This window comes from Canis lupus, chromosome 37 (assembly GCF_011100685.1).
Source record: "Canis lupus familiaris isolate Mischka breed German Shepherd chromosome 37, alternate assembly UU_Cfam_GSD_1.0, whole genome shotgun sequence".
Taxonomy (NCBI): Eukaryota; Metazoa; Chordata; class Mammalia; order Carnivora; family Canidae; genus Canis; species Canis lupus.
The window spans coordinates 13,086,683-13,099,528 of NC_049258.1; positions in this window are offsets into that span (position 1 = coordinate 13,086,683).

Here is a 12,846-nt window from a genome sequence, read left to right on the forward strand (position 1 = left end):
AAAGAGGCAAGGTTGTAGGAACAAGTACTCAAGTTGGAGACATCTACACCAGCAGGAGAGAACTGAAGGAAACTGTATTCTTTGTTACAGATACCAAGCCAAACTAGAGTGACTTAAGACAAAGATGCTGAGAAAGTAAATGAGGAGGTAAATACACTGACCTCTTTCTCTTCCTGTCCTCCTATCTCCTGCTGGGTCCTTACATTGACCAACCCAACATGAAGCCAGGGTCAATGAAGATGCAGTAATCTTGGAGGATAGTTCTGGAGTGCAAAGAATATGTACCATAATAATCGAGTTTTTATCAGTTTGACTTGAGTTTCTAGGTCTGTGCAATGACACTACTGAGGTGAAAATATTGATGAGAATGAGCACTAACATGATGATAGTAGTAGTGTTGGTTGACAGTAGTAGTGGTGATATCACCTTACTTTCATAAAATACTTTATACTTCCAACACGCTTCCACACACATGTCTGATTGGCCTGGAGTAGATGGACAAACTGTGAAATGCTTAGACTGCTTTGTGAATAACCATATCTTAGCTCAATTGTTGGTCTAGTAATTGGAATGTTTTATTCACTTATTTATTTTTGAGGGAGGGCAGAGAAGCAGAGGGAGACAGAGAATTTTAAGCAGGCTCCACACTCAGCGTGAAACCTGATGTGGGCCTTGATCTCACAACCCTGACTGAGATCATGACTAGAGCTAAATCAAGAGTCAGACACTTAACCAACTGAGTTTCCCAGAGTGCCTCTTATTCACTTATTTTAATAATGCATGTGGAAAGCCTACTATGTGCCAGGCTCTGCATTAGCTATGAGCAAGAGAAAGGATCCCTTTTCTCTTTGAGTCTATACTCAATACCTAACTTCGAATTTTAGGCAGCTTCCCTGGTGAAAAGCAGGTCTGGCTTGAGTAATATCACCATACAGATTTCTTGCTCAAAACTAGGGCTTAGTGGAATCCCTGGGTGGCTTAGCAGTTTAGTGCCTGCCTTCGGCCCAGGGCGTCATCCTAGGGTCCCGGGATTGGGTCCCGTGGTGGGCTCCCTGCATGAAGCCTGCTTCTCCCTCTGCCTATGTCTCTGCCTCTCTCTCTCTCTCTCTCTCTCTCTCTTTCTCCCTGTTTCTCTCATGAATAATAAAATCTTTTTTAAAAAATTAGGGCTTAGTATGAGGTCTGCAAGGATGCTATAGGAGCTGGGTCTACCATAAACCTTTGGATTCTAATGAAACCCTAATTGGATTTTCAGTTCCTACTTGTCTTATATTGTTTGATGTTGAATAAAGGGAATATGGAAACACCAAGTTGAAAGTAAATACAGCCATTACATTTTCATATTAATCCCTGGCAAAGAACAATAGCAGGATTGTTTTGTTTTATTTTCTGTATTCAATTTGTTTAAGACCTATGCTATCTCTCTGCTGAGGAAGTGGCCAAATAAAAAGAACATGGGAATTACAGTCAGAAAATCAGAGTTTTGAGACCTGGATCTTCCACAGACTAGGTCTAGGATGTCAGACAAGTCATTTGCTTTTTCTGAGCCTTCATTTCCTCATCTATAAAATTGGAGTGGTAACCAAGAGAGCAAGATTGTTATGTGTATTAAATGAAATACTGTATGTGAAAATTTTTGTTAAAACTACCCAAAGACTTACCCAAATTTTAGTTATTATTATAAGAACTGGCTGGTAAATTCAATGAAATATTCAAATATTTTGCTGTTAAAAATTTGCATATTGAGAAAGATTCACTCAATGTTATTTTTTACCTAAAATGCAGGCTTAACCACAAGTACTTTTATAAAATTTCTGTGCAAATGCATTTCCCTGTAAGGGAAACAAATTCAATATATAAAAGGATTATTTCTCAGTGACTTTGTGTGAACATAACTGCTTTTCTTTGTGAATTCAGCTATAACGTCTGCCACAGGCTCCCCTTATTGGAATCCTTCCCTTTCTGTGCTGTTAACCAAGAGGATTTTGGCATGTGCCTGCCCTACCAACCTGCTTTCCTGCAGAACCATTCAGAGGCTGTGGTTTCAGACTAAATAGATATGAGTGTGTGCATCCTGGCGCCACCACTTCCTAGCCATGTGACCTTGAGACAGGACTTAACCTCTCTAAGGCCCAATTTCTTCATCTGCAAAATGGAGGATAGTTCTTTATTGTTTATTGACCCTAAGCCCCAAACCAAGCCAACACTCTTTCTTCTCTGCCCTGGGATTCTAATCCTCTACAGATAGTATCAGTGAGATATGCTTGGGTCAAGTCAATGGGAGATGAGCATGTAGAAGAGAGAGGGGTTGGAATATTTCTTTATCTCCCATCTCTCAGCACTGCAGAGATGACAGTGGCCATATGCTTCCAAGACCAGCTTTGGCAGTGGCTCCTCCTCCATGGTGCAAGCGATCACTGAACTCGGGTAGCACTGTTCCTCCCCCTTTCTCCTTCAGTTCAAGGGCAGCTCACCCTTTTGCTAGTTCCTGGTGCCTCACCATCCCTATCAGTTCCCTAACCCTACTCACACACCTGTTAATAGTCTCTTCACCAAACTGTCTTTATGATCATATCTGCACGTACTTTCCATATCTTGCTGGGCCACTGACTGATACGGGGGGTTAAAAATAAAAGGTACTTTCTAGGACTGTAGGTTAAGCAAATAATGTACATAAAGACTTAAAACAGGGCCTGAGATATCACAGCTCAATAAACATCAGCGTTATTATCTTTTTATCTGTCCCTGAAGCCTATTTTCTGACTTGCTTTCCAACTCAGCCTTCAGCTCACCCCTACGCCATGCCTACCCCAGTTCCTACTCCTACCCTGGCCCAGCTAAAAATATTATTCCTAAAAATAACTTATTGACACCGCTAAACAAAATCTATCTAAAAAATTACCCACACAATTAGAAAATACATTGAGTGACCATATCATTAACTCTCATTCATGAATTATAGCTTTAGCATACGTACGCAACAGAGCAATTTGTGGGGAAATAGATGAAATAGTAATTGTTAACCTCTTAACAGGAGATCTATCCTCAGTAAATCATAAAAGGAGGAACAGTCAGACTGGGATAATAACACGACTAGCAATGGTAATAGTAGTAAATTTTACTTTGTCAGATTAATTGAAGAGGCTCATAAAATACCAATAAAGTCCAGTTTTAAAAATAGTTATTAGATGTTTGAGGTTTTTCAGAGATGAACAAACAAAATAAAACTCTCATTCTGACAGAGTATTAAATCTGCCTTTAAAAAATAGTAAAGGGTGCAGCCCGGGTGCTCAGCAGCTTAGAGCTGCCTTCAGCCCAGGGTGTGATCCTGGAGACCTGGGATCGAGTCCCATGTCAGGATCCCTGCATGGAGCCTGCTTCTCCCTCTGCCTCTCTCTCTCTCTCTCTCTCTCTCTCTTTCTCTCATGAATAAATAAATAAATTAAATTAATAAATAAATAAACAAACAAATAAATAAATAATAGTAAAGAAGTTTGGAATGTTGAAGAGAAATAGAACCAAAATAACTTTTTAAAAAAAGGCAAAGAGTTAATGTTTTAGTGAGATTATTTCTAAATATGTGTCGTATGATTTTAGGGACAACTTTCCCAGAGACATTCTGGCACTGTATCATCCTAGGGTTGGTCAAGAAAATAGCCACTGAAAGCTAGGGGAAAGAGTAGCTGGAAGCTTACAGCTGAAGGTCTGAAGGAACAGTCACAAACCGTGCCCCTTAAGCACTGGCGTGGGTAGCATTATCAGAACTCTCAGGAGAGTCTAGAAGTCGTAGGGCATCTAGCCGCCAAAGTAACACAAGGCAGGCCACAGAGAAGAACCGTAAACTACAAAGGGCCACATGGAAGAAGCTGCCATGTCTGATCCTCATTAACACACTGCACCCAAAAATAGGGGCATCTGGGTGGCTCAGTCTGTTAAGTGTCTGCCTTTGCTCAGGTCATGATCTCAGGGTCCTGGGATTGAGCCCAGCAGCAGGCTCTCCGCTCAGTAGGGAGCCTGCTTCTCCCTCTCCCTCTGCTCCTCCCCTTCACTCATCTGCACGCTCTCTCTCTTTTAAATAAATAAATAAAATCTTTAAAAACAAACTGCAACCTAAAACCACACTGAGAAGGAATCCTGGGAAATACAGTCCCCAGATTTCCAAGGGAGCTGTGATGGTGATGAGTCAATAGCAGACGATCCACCAGAAGCACCACCAGGCACCATCCTAGGTACTTTAGAACACTGTTTTATCTAATCTTAAAGAGAAGAATATGCAGTAAGCATAGGTATTCCCATTTTACAGATAAGTACCCAGAGAGTCAGACAGATGTAGTAATTTGCACATAGTCATACAAAGAAATAGGGTTTATACTTATATTGCCTAGCTTTCCATAAGATCCTCCATCTTATATAAAATATGAACGACCAAATTCCTTTTATCTAAAGAATCCAAATCACTATCAGCATAGGAACTACTACTTTCTATAATAGAAAACAAAGTATATGAGAATGATAAGTTGGGTTCAGTTGAATGAGTTTTGGAAATGAATGACGATAATTTCCCGAGTTCTCTTTTTGCAGATTATTACCCACGCTGATCTCATACCCTGTAGTGCTTCAGAGTGAGAAATAAATCCTACTCCCTTGAGTTGACTTAGTACCAGGTTCCAGTGAAATAATGCCTTATTTTTCAGCCGCTAGAAGGTGATTTGGTTCTCTCAATGGAGAAGAGCAATGAATAAAAATTAGGCCAGCAGAAGTCAACCATCAGGAAATCTACAGCTGGCAATGAGTGGGGATGTGCTCTTAATCAGAACCAGGATTTGATTTCTACCTGCTTACCCTAAGGCCCACTCAGGAACAGATTCAAACTCTGGGGCTTGCTTCAAAATTTAACTAGTCACCCAAGATCAGAATTTTTTTCAAATAGTATAAATCTCCCCAAGCAGCTGCAACCCAGGCATTCATTCTCAAACTGTATGTTTTTGCTATGAGGGAAATGTGGGGAAGAAAAAGGATGCCAATTTTCTCCTTGGTACTCACATAAATATCCGAGTGGAAATGTGCAAAGGCTAAACACAAGAGTATAAACTGGCCAGGAAGGCATATTAACTCAAAGAAAAGATGAGAGATTGAGAGACTGAGGGTCAAGTGGACAGGAGTAGGAGGGGTGAAAGGTGTATGAATCATGATTAGAGGAGAATCTCAGAGACTAAGAGGTTGAGAAGGAGCAGTTGTAAATATAGTGGAGATGAGTGACTAAGTGTCCAAGGTCAAGCTCAGTTGAAGGCTACCAAGAATTAGGAAATCCAGAAATGGTATGGGCGGCCAAGGAATGTTGATGGTGAAGTAACTAGATCCCATGTTAACCACACTCTTACTAAGACCTTCCATTCTCTGGTCCCCCTAACTCTGTCCTGCCTACTTTGCTCATTCTCAGCTTGCTGCTCCAGAAAACTGTATGACAAAGTTTGTGGATTCCATTGAAATGCATTTTTTGAACTCTATTGAGTCCCTGGTCCTGCTGAGCAATCATTAGGCTATTCTAGTTGATTCACATTGTTATTCACAAGAGTGGCTCTTTCAACTCAAAGCCACCTACCCTTCCTGCATGCACCCTCATTCTAAATTGAAAACCTTATCTTGGGCAGCCCGGATGGCTCAGTGGTTCAGCACCGCCTTCAGCCCAGGGTATGATCCTGGAGACCCGGGATCCGGTCCCACATCAGGCTCCTGGCATGGAGCCTGTTTCTCTTTCTGCCTCTCTTCTCTCTGTGTGTCTCTCATGAATAAATAAATAAAATCTTTAAAAAGAGAGAGAGAGAGAGAAAGAAAACCTTATCTCCAACCTCACAGAAAAAATAGAAGCAATCCTTAAAGTCCCTAACCCCTTTTACATTTTGACTTATCCTTCACTTTACCTGCCCTTACCTGTCCATTGTTTGCTACTCTAATTTCTGCCCAGCCCCTCTTAAGCATTTGCTCCAAGAATTAGCATCCCAAGCTTTGTATCAACAATATCAGCTTTTCTGCTGGCTCTTTCATCAGGGCCTATAAACATAAGTTAATTCTTCCTCACCTTAAAACAAATATTTCCTTGCCCATCATGACCAAGTCAGCTGCCACTACATCTTTTTCTTTAACAACCACGTTTTATGAAGTCTCATTTGTTTCTCCATTCCTTACCACAATTCATTAAAACACTTTTTTTGTGAAAGTAAAAATCTGCTTTATTGTACCTACTGCTCAACTGAAACTCTACCTAAAAAGAGCATTGCTAACATACTTGCCAAGTTTAGTCTTCATCCTTCTGGTCTCTTTTAGACTCTGTTCCCACACTTCTCAGTGGAATCCTCTCCTGTGCTAGCCTGAAAGGCATCTCCCTTTTGGTGAACTTCTCTATCCATTTGTTCACAGTTTCCTTGAAGATTCCTCTCTTTCCTTCTTCTCTTTAAATCTCAGTTTTCCCAGGATCCATCTTCAATCATTCTCTCTCCTTTTTTATATACCTTCAATCTCTTTTGTTACAACAAATCCTGTGATTTCTACTATACTTGTTATTCCAAAATTTATATCCAGCCCCAGTATTTCCCCTGAGCCAATTTCTTGGTTGCTGCTGCTAAATATTTACATCCAAAAAAAAAAAAAAAAATTTACATCCATTTGCCTTGCAAGCATTTCAAACTCAACATATTCAAAACAGAACTTGTTAATTCGCCCTATATCAGATTCTTTTTTGTAAAATTCCTCCCCAGAAAGGAGGGGAGGAAAGGAGTTGGATAACTTGAACAAAGTTGGTTGGATAACTGCAACATGAAGGAGAAAGGAGAGAAGAGAGTTAGTACAAATTATAGCCAACATTTATTGCCTATTTCTTATAGGTCAGGCAATGTGTTGGGCAGTTTCCACAGATAACTTATTTGATCTTTATCTTTTGTTATTTCACAGAAAAATAAGACAAATAATGGCTTCCCAGCCATGCCCATGTCCTAATCCTTGGAACCTGTGAATGTGTTAACTTTCATGGCAAATGGACTTTGTAGGAGTGATTCAGTAAAGGATCTCAAGAGAGGAAGAAGATTACTCTAGATTATCTGAGTGGGCACAATGTAATCAGAGGGTCCTTACTGGAAGGAAGCAGGAGGGTCAGAGGTAGAGAAGGGGAAGTAAAGATGGAGGCAGAGGTTGAAGTGATGAAGCTCTGAGCCAAGGAATGTGGGACCCCCTAGAAACTGCAAAAGGCCAGGAAAAGATTTCCCCCTAGTATCTCCAGAAGAAATACAGCTTAGCCAGTACCTTGAATTTAGTCATGAAGAATGATTTCAGACCTTTGACCCTCAGACTGTAAAATACTAAATCTGTGTTGTTTGGAGCCACTAAGTTTGTGGTAATTTGTAATAGCACTATGGATACTGTCATTAGACCCAAGAGGGAATTTGGAAATTGAATTGATTCAAGAGGAAATTGAAGCCTGAGGCATTTAAATAGCTAATGTAAGATCACACAGTTAGTAAGTAGCAGAACTGGGATTCAAACTCAAGTAGTTTGGCTAACCACCACATGGTCTTTACTCCATGCTGAACCCAAAGGGGTTGTCTAACCTAATGACCCAAACATGGTAGGAGTCCAAACGCAGACACCAAGAACTAAGGAACGAGAGACAGGAGAGCGAGGGAAATAAAAGCAAGGTGAGGTGTTTCGAGAGCAACTTTGTATAAGCAGCACCATTGCCTAGCATGGACTCAAGCTCACTCAGTACTTGCAGTACTAGGAGGGCCAGCTTTGTTTACAAGATAGGGCTGGGGTAGGCTGTTGTTTTTCTCTCAATTTAGAGCATCCCCATCAGCCAGTGTACAAGCTAGAAGCTTTGGATTTCTTTGTTCAGCCATCTTAATGAGCATGTTCTTTGTGCTTTTTTTTTGTGCTAGATGACTTGCCAGGTCCCACAGATATGAACTGAAGTCATCTGTGTTCTTGCCTCCTTTCTATGCTCTCTTCCATAATCAACAATTTCTTCCTCTGGCCTGCTCTGCCACATAATTTATGTGTCTACTATTGCATAGTTCATTACCATTAAACTACCTGATTGTAGCCAGCAAAATTAAATGTGAGATTGGTTCTCTAGATGCTGAGGGCTTAGGGAGATGGGTGATCCTTTATACCATCAACAGAGTATAATTCTAAAATATACATAAGGAGCCCTGAAATGTTTATAAAATGTGATACTCAGTAATTCCACTCCTAGCACTATCTTCTAAGAAAATAATCATATTGACAAATGAGGGTAGTTGCTTCAATATTATGTATAATGGTAAAAAAAACCCAGAAATAATCTAAATGCTAACATTAATAGAATGGGTACACAAATCTTGGTGAACCCAAAAGATAGAAATCTATGCAGCCACTAAAAAACATAATGTTTTAAAATAATACATAGTGATGTAGAGAAATGCTTATAATATCTTGTTAAATATAAAAAAAGTAGAACCAAAACAATACAGATATTATGTAAACGGTGGTTGGCTTTTGGTAACAAAATTATGGATTACTCTTATTTTCTTATATATAGTTTTTTGTATGTTAAAGTTCTGTACAAACGTATACTATTATTTATTTATTTACTTACTTACTTACTTTATTTATTTATTTATTTATTTATTTATCTATTTATTTATTTATTTATTTTAGAGAGAGCACATGCATGCACGGTGGTGGGGAAGAGGAGAGGGAGGAGGGGAAAGAGTCTCAAGCAGACTCCCCACTGAGTGCAGAGCCAGAAGCAGGGCTCCACCTCATGACCATGACATCAGGATCTGAACAAAACCAAGAGTAGGATGCTCCACTGGCTGAGCCACTCAGGTGCCCTAAATGTGTATTGCTTTCATAATCAAGATAAAAACAACAAGTAAATACAATTGTAAAGAAAATAGTAGAGGAGTATGTTTTGCCAATGATTCTCTGTTTACTTTCCTAGGTCCTTCGTCAGTCCTTTCTCCACCCCTGGAGAAACCTACCTCATGGATGGCATCATTAAGGCTTCCTTCCCTGTGGTTTCGAGTTGGAGTCACCCAATAAGAACCTCTGGCAAATGAGGAATAGAAGAAGAGAGATTGGTCTATCTGTTCTCCCAGATATCTGGTGCATTTTGCATTTCTAGAACTATGCACATTGAACAGTGCTGCTTTATCTGTGACCACAGATCCTGTCGGGCAACTGCTTCTCACAGATCTTGTCAGGCAACTATGGCTCTCTCTAGAAGCTGGCAGCCAACCTGTCCTCTTGCATCTTCAGGCCTCCAGCCAGTAGGCTTCTTGCTTGCTAAATTTCTCAACAATATCCCTGGTCGGCCCCCTTCACCCTGCCCACATCTGCAAGTTGCCCTACATTAAACTCTTTTCAATTATCCCTGTGAGTGTAGCATCTGTCTCCTGCCAAGCCCAAAGCTGGTGCGCCGTTTAAGGTGAGGGTACAACAGCTGCAGGAACGCAGAGAGGATGGCATAAGCAGATGGCTGGTGTGCACAGAGCAGAGCTAGTTGCAGCAATGAGAGCTGAGTTTGAGTAAAGAGCAATTTGGTTGGAGACTTTTTCAAGGAAAGTGATGGTGTTATTCAAGTCGGAATTCAGGTGGAGCACACAGAAGCCGTTGAGCTTACAACTTCCCCTATATAAACTTTACTGGTGGCTTTGTGACTTCTGGTGGGAAATTTGAAGAGAGTGGCCTGATAGTTCCAGTTGAGAGGAGTTCATTGATAAGACCGATTTATGTGGAGGTGCTTTCACAGATGCAGCATGATTACCGTTTCAATAGTTATTCTACGGATTTGTTTGGATTTGGGCTCAAAGCACAGTGCTGCAGAGAGTGCCTTGTCATCTCCAGCACTAGGTGATTTTGTGTTAGAAGTAACCCTTAGCGCAATGAGGAGGGCACTTGATGGGATGAGCACTGGGAGTTATACTATATGTGGGCAAATTGAATTCAAATTTTAAAAAAGTTTTTAAAAATTAATTAATTAATAATTTAGAAGAAGTAACCCTTAGTCTCTGCTCCACGCTCCTGCTCAAATTGCCTCCTGTTCTGTTGACCAGCTATCCAATCCTTGTTCTTACTAGTATCACTTTCACTCTCTAAACCAGACTTTGGCTTCCCTGTTCCCATCTTATGATTGGCAGCCTTCATGTACAGGACAGACTCCCGCCTCTGGCAGATCAAGCCAGTGACAGACACAGCTCTGCAAGTGGACTTCCTCAAACGCTGGACTTTAGCCTTGGAGCCTGAGCCCTTGAGCAAAGTGATTTGAGTAATAAAACCTCACAGTGTACTTTTCCCAAGGACTTCCAGCTCTACCTCATTTGAGTCTGGATTTTTCCTACCTTGATGAAAGCCCGGGGGAAAAGGCATTTAAAGAGGCTAGGAAGCTGCCCCACAGCTAGATTCAATTCCCTGTGGCCTCTAGACTAGAAGTTACTGAGCACGGTGCTCTTTGGCCATAGAGTTGCAGGAATCAGACTTAGGTAAGCAACTCCCACCTCCCCCTGTCCCTTTCCTTCCCACCACGCAACAGAAAGGTAGTGTTGTCCCAAGGTGATTTCTAAGGATTCTATCATTGGGTAGTCACAGCCCTGGTTCTGAGTCTGTGTGGCTACCTAAGAGAGCCTTTTCAGAGCCCCCAAATAATGAAATTTGGGGAACCGATTCAAACCAACTAAATTCACAAAAAAAATGTAGTTTAAATCAAAAAACAAAACAAAACAACAACACTGCTCTAAAGTCTTTTATTTCGTGTCGGTTCTCTCTCTCTTTTTCAAGTAGGCTCCTTGCCCAGCATGGGCCTTGAACTCACAACTCTGATCAAGACCTGAGCTGAGATCAAGAGCTGGCACTTAACTGTCTGAGCCACCCAGATGCCCCTCACATCAATTCTCATAACAATCCCTATAATGTACATAGGTTCTATTATTAATTCTATTTACAACAAAGAAACTAAGACACAGAAAGGTTGGGTAACTTGCACAAGATCCCACTGATAGCAAGTGGCAGAGCCCAGCATGGGACCCCAGCATCTGGCTCAAGTAGCCTGTGCCTTAACTGATGCACCAGGCTTCAAGGTGGCACTTAGACTAGACATTCATGGAGTGGTGTTTGGATCTCACATTTTCTCCCTGAGGCAAACAGATGGAAATGCAACCTACAGTCGAGATTGCTTGGTGAATATTAAGTACAAACAAATGGGAATTAGGTTTTCTTAATGAAGGGTTCTTCAGCTGAGAGTGCTTGAAATAGATTGTTCCCCCAATGAGGAAAGCACCAACCACAGAGAGGACTGGAATCTCTTGGTGAGGACGCTTTTTCTTGGTCTGAGTTAGGGCCTGACAGGCCAGGTTCCCAGTCCTTCCTCTTTTCCGCAGGGGCCATTGAGAGACTTTTCTGGTAATACATTTTTTTCTTAGATATGTTAATGTTATTGTCTTTGCTACAGTTTTAAACATGCTAATTGCCAGGCTTTCACTTCAGCCTTCTTCTAATCTCTCGATTGGAATTTAATCTGGAAACTCATTTGCCAACCCTTCATGAGTGATAATCCTGGTTTAACTTTTACTGACTCTAGCCTCACCCTTTGAGATGATTTGCTTAGTTGAACCCTGAATTCTGAGGTGCACTACTATATTGCTGTATTTATTTAACCCCAGCTGCCTTCCTGCCACATATCCACATAGGCTCACGTTCATGTCAACTGGCCCTTTCCATGACACTCTGCATGCGGTGGGTAATTTGTTCCCATTTTACCAACTCTGAGGTATTGCTCTTTCCGCTGTTGGTTTACATGAAGTTGCCTACACCTGTAAAGTGATTATTTTATTAAGGTCTCATCACTTAACCCAATTTAAGTGGATTTCCTAGAACCCTGACTGATTAAAACTAAACATACCCATATCTGGTGGTTTTAGGTGAATTTCTTTGCAATATGGTGAGGAGTAATTTTGGAAACTTAGCCAACTACCCAGATGCACATTGATTGGGTAGGAAAAAGTACAGGGCTGATTCCTAAGATTAAATTTTTATTTTACTTCGGAAAGTGGGGAGGGAGAGGGACATAGAGAAGATTAGGAATAGGGGTAAAAATCTTAGAAGAATGAATTCATTGTTTACATTAACTGTAAATGAAGGAATAGCTCAAAAATTGGTTCAGTGAGTTTTTTTAAATTTTGATGGTTTTTACAATTAATATCTACAAGACAACACTGTGAAGCTCTCATTGCTCATGACACAACAGATGTAACAAAAACAAAGTTTGAGAGTTGGCTCAAGGAAATTGATTCTGTGGATCACCATTCTTAGTTTTTAAGTGTGATGAAAATTATAGATGTAGAAAGAAAATAACCCACTCTCTTATCAGCCATCTTTCATCACTTTAAATAGCCTTTCAGTATTTCTCTAAGGCACACACGAAACTGACAGGTAGATCGAAATCACTTATCAGCCACTACATGTCAGAAGTGACACAACCTCACAGGAGAAAAATTTTATTGAAATTTTCACCAGTAGTAGAATGAAAATGTTCACTAATTCCCCTCTTGGCCACATTCTGCTGATCTCAGGATCTTCTCAATAAAATGTAACCTCCAGGAGAGCAGAGGTGTTATATCTCATGTTTACTACCGTGTCTTGGTCTATTTGTGATGTTATAACAGGATACCAGTGACTGAGTGGCTTGTAAACAACAGAAATTTATTCCTCATGGTTCTAGAGGCTGAAGTTGAAGGTCAAGGTACCAGCAGATTCCATGTCTTACCAGACACAGAACTTCTTAGTTCTTGGATGGCCATCTTTTCACTGTTTTCACCT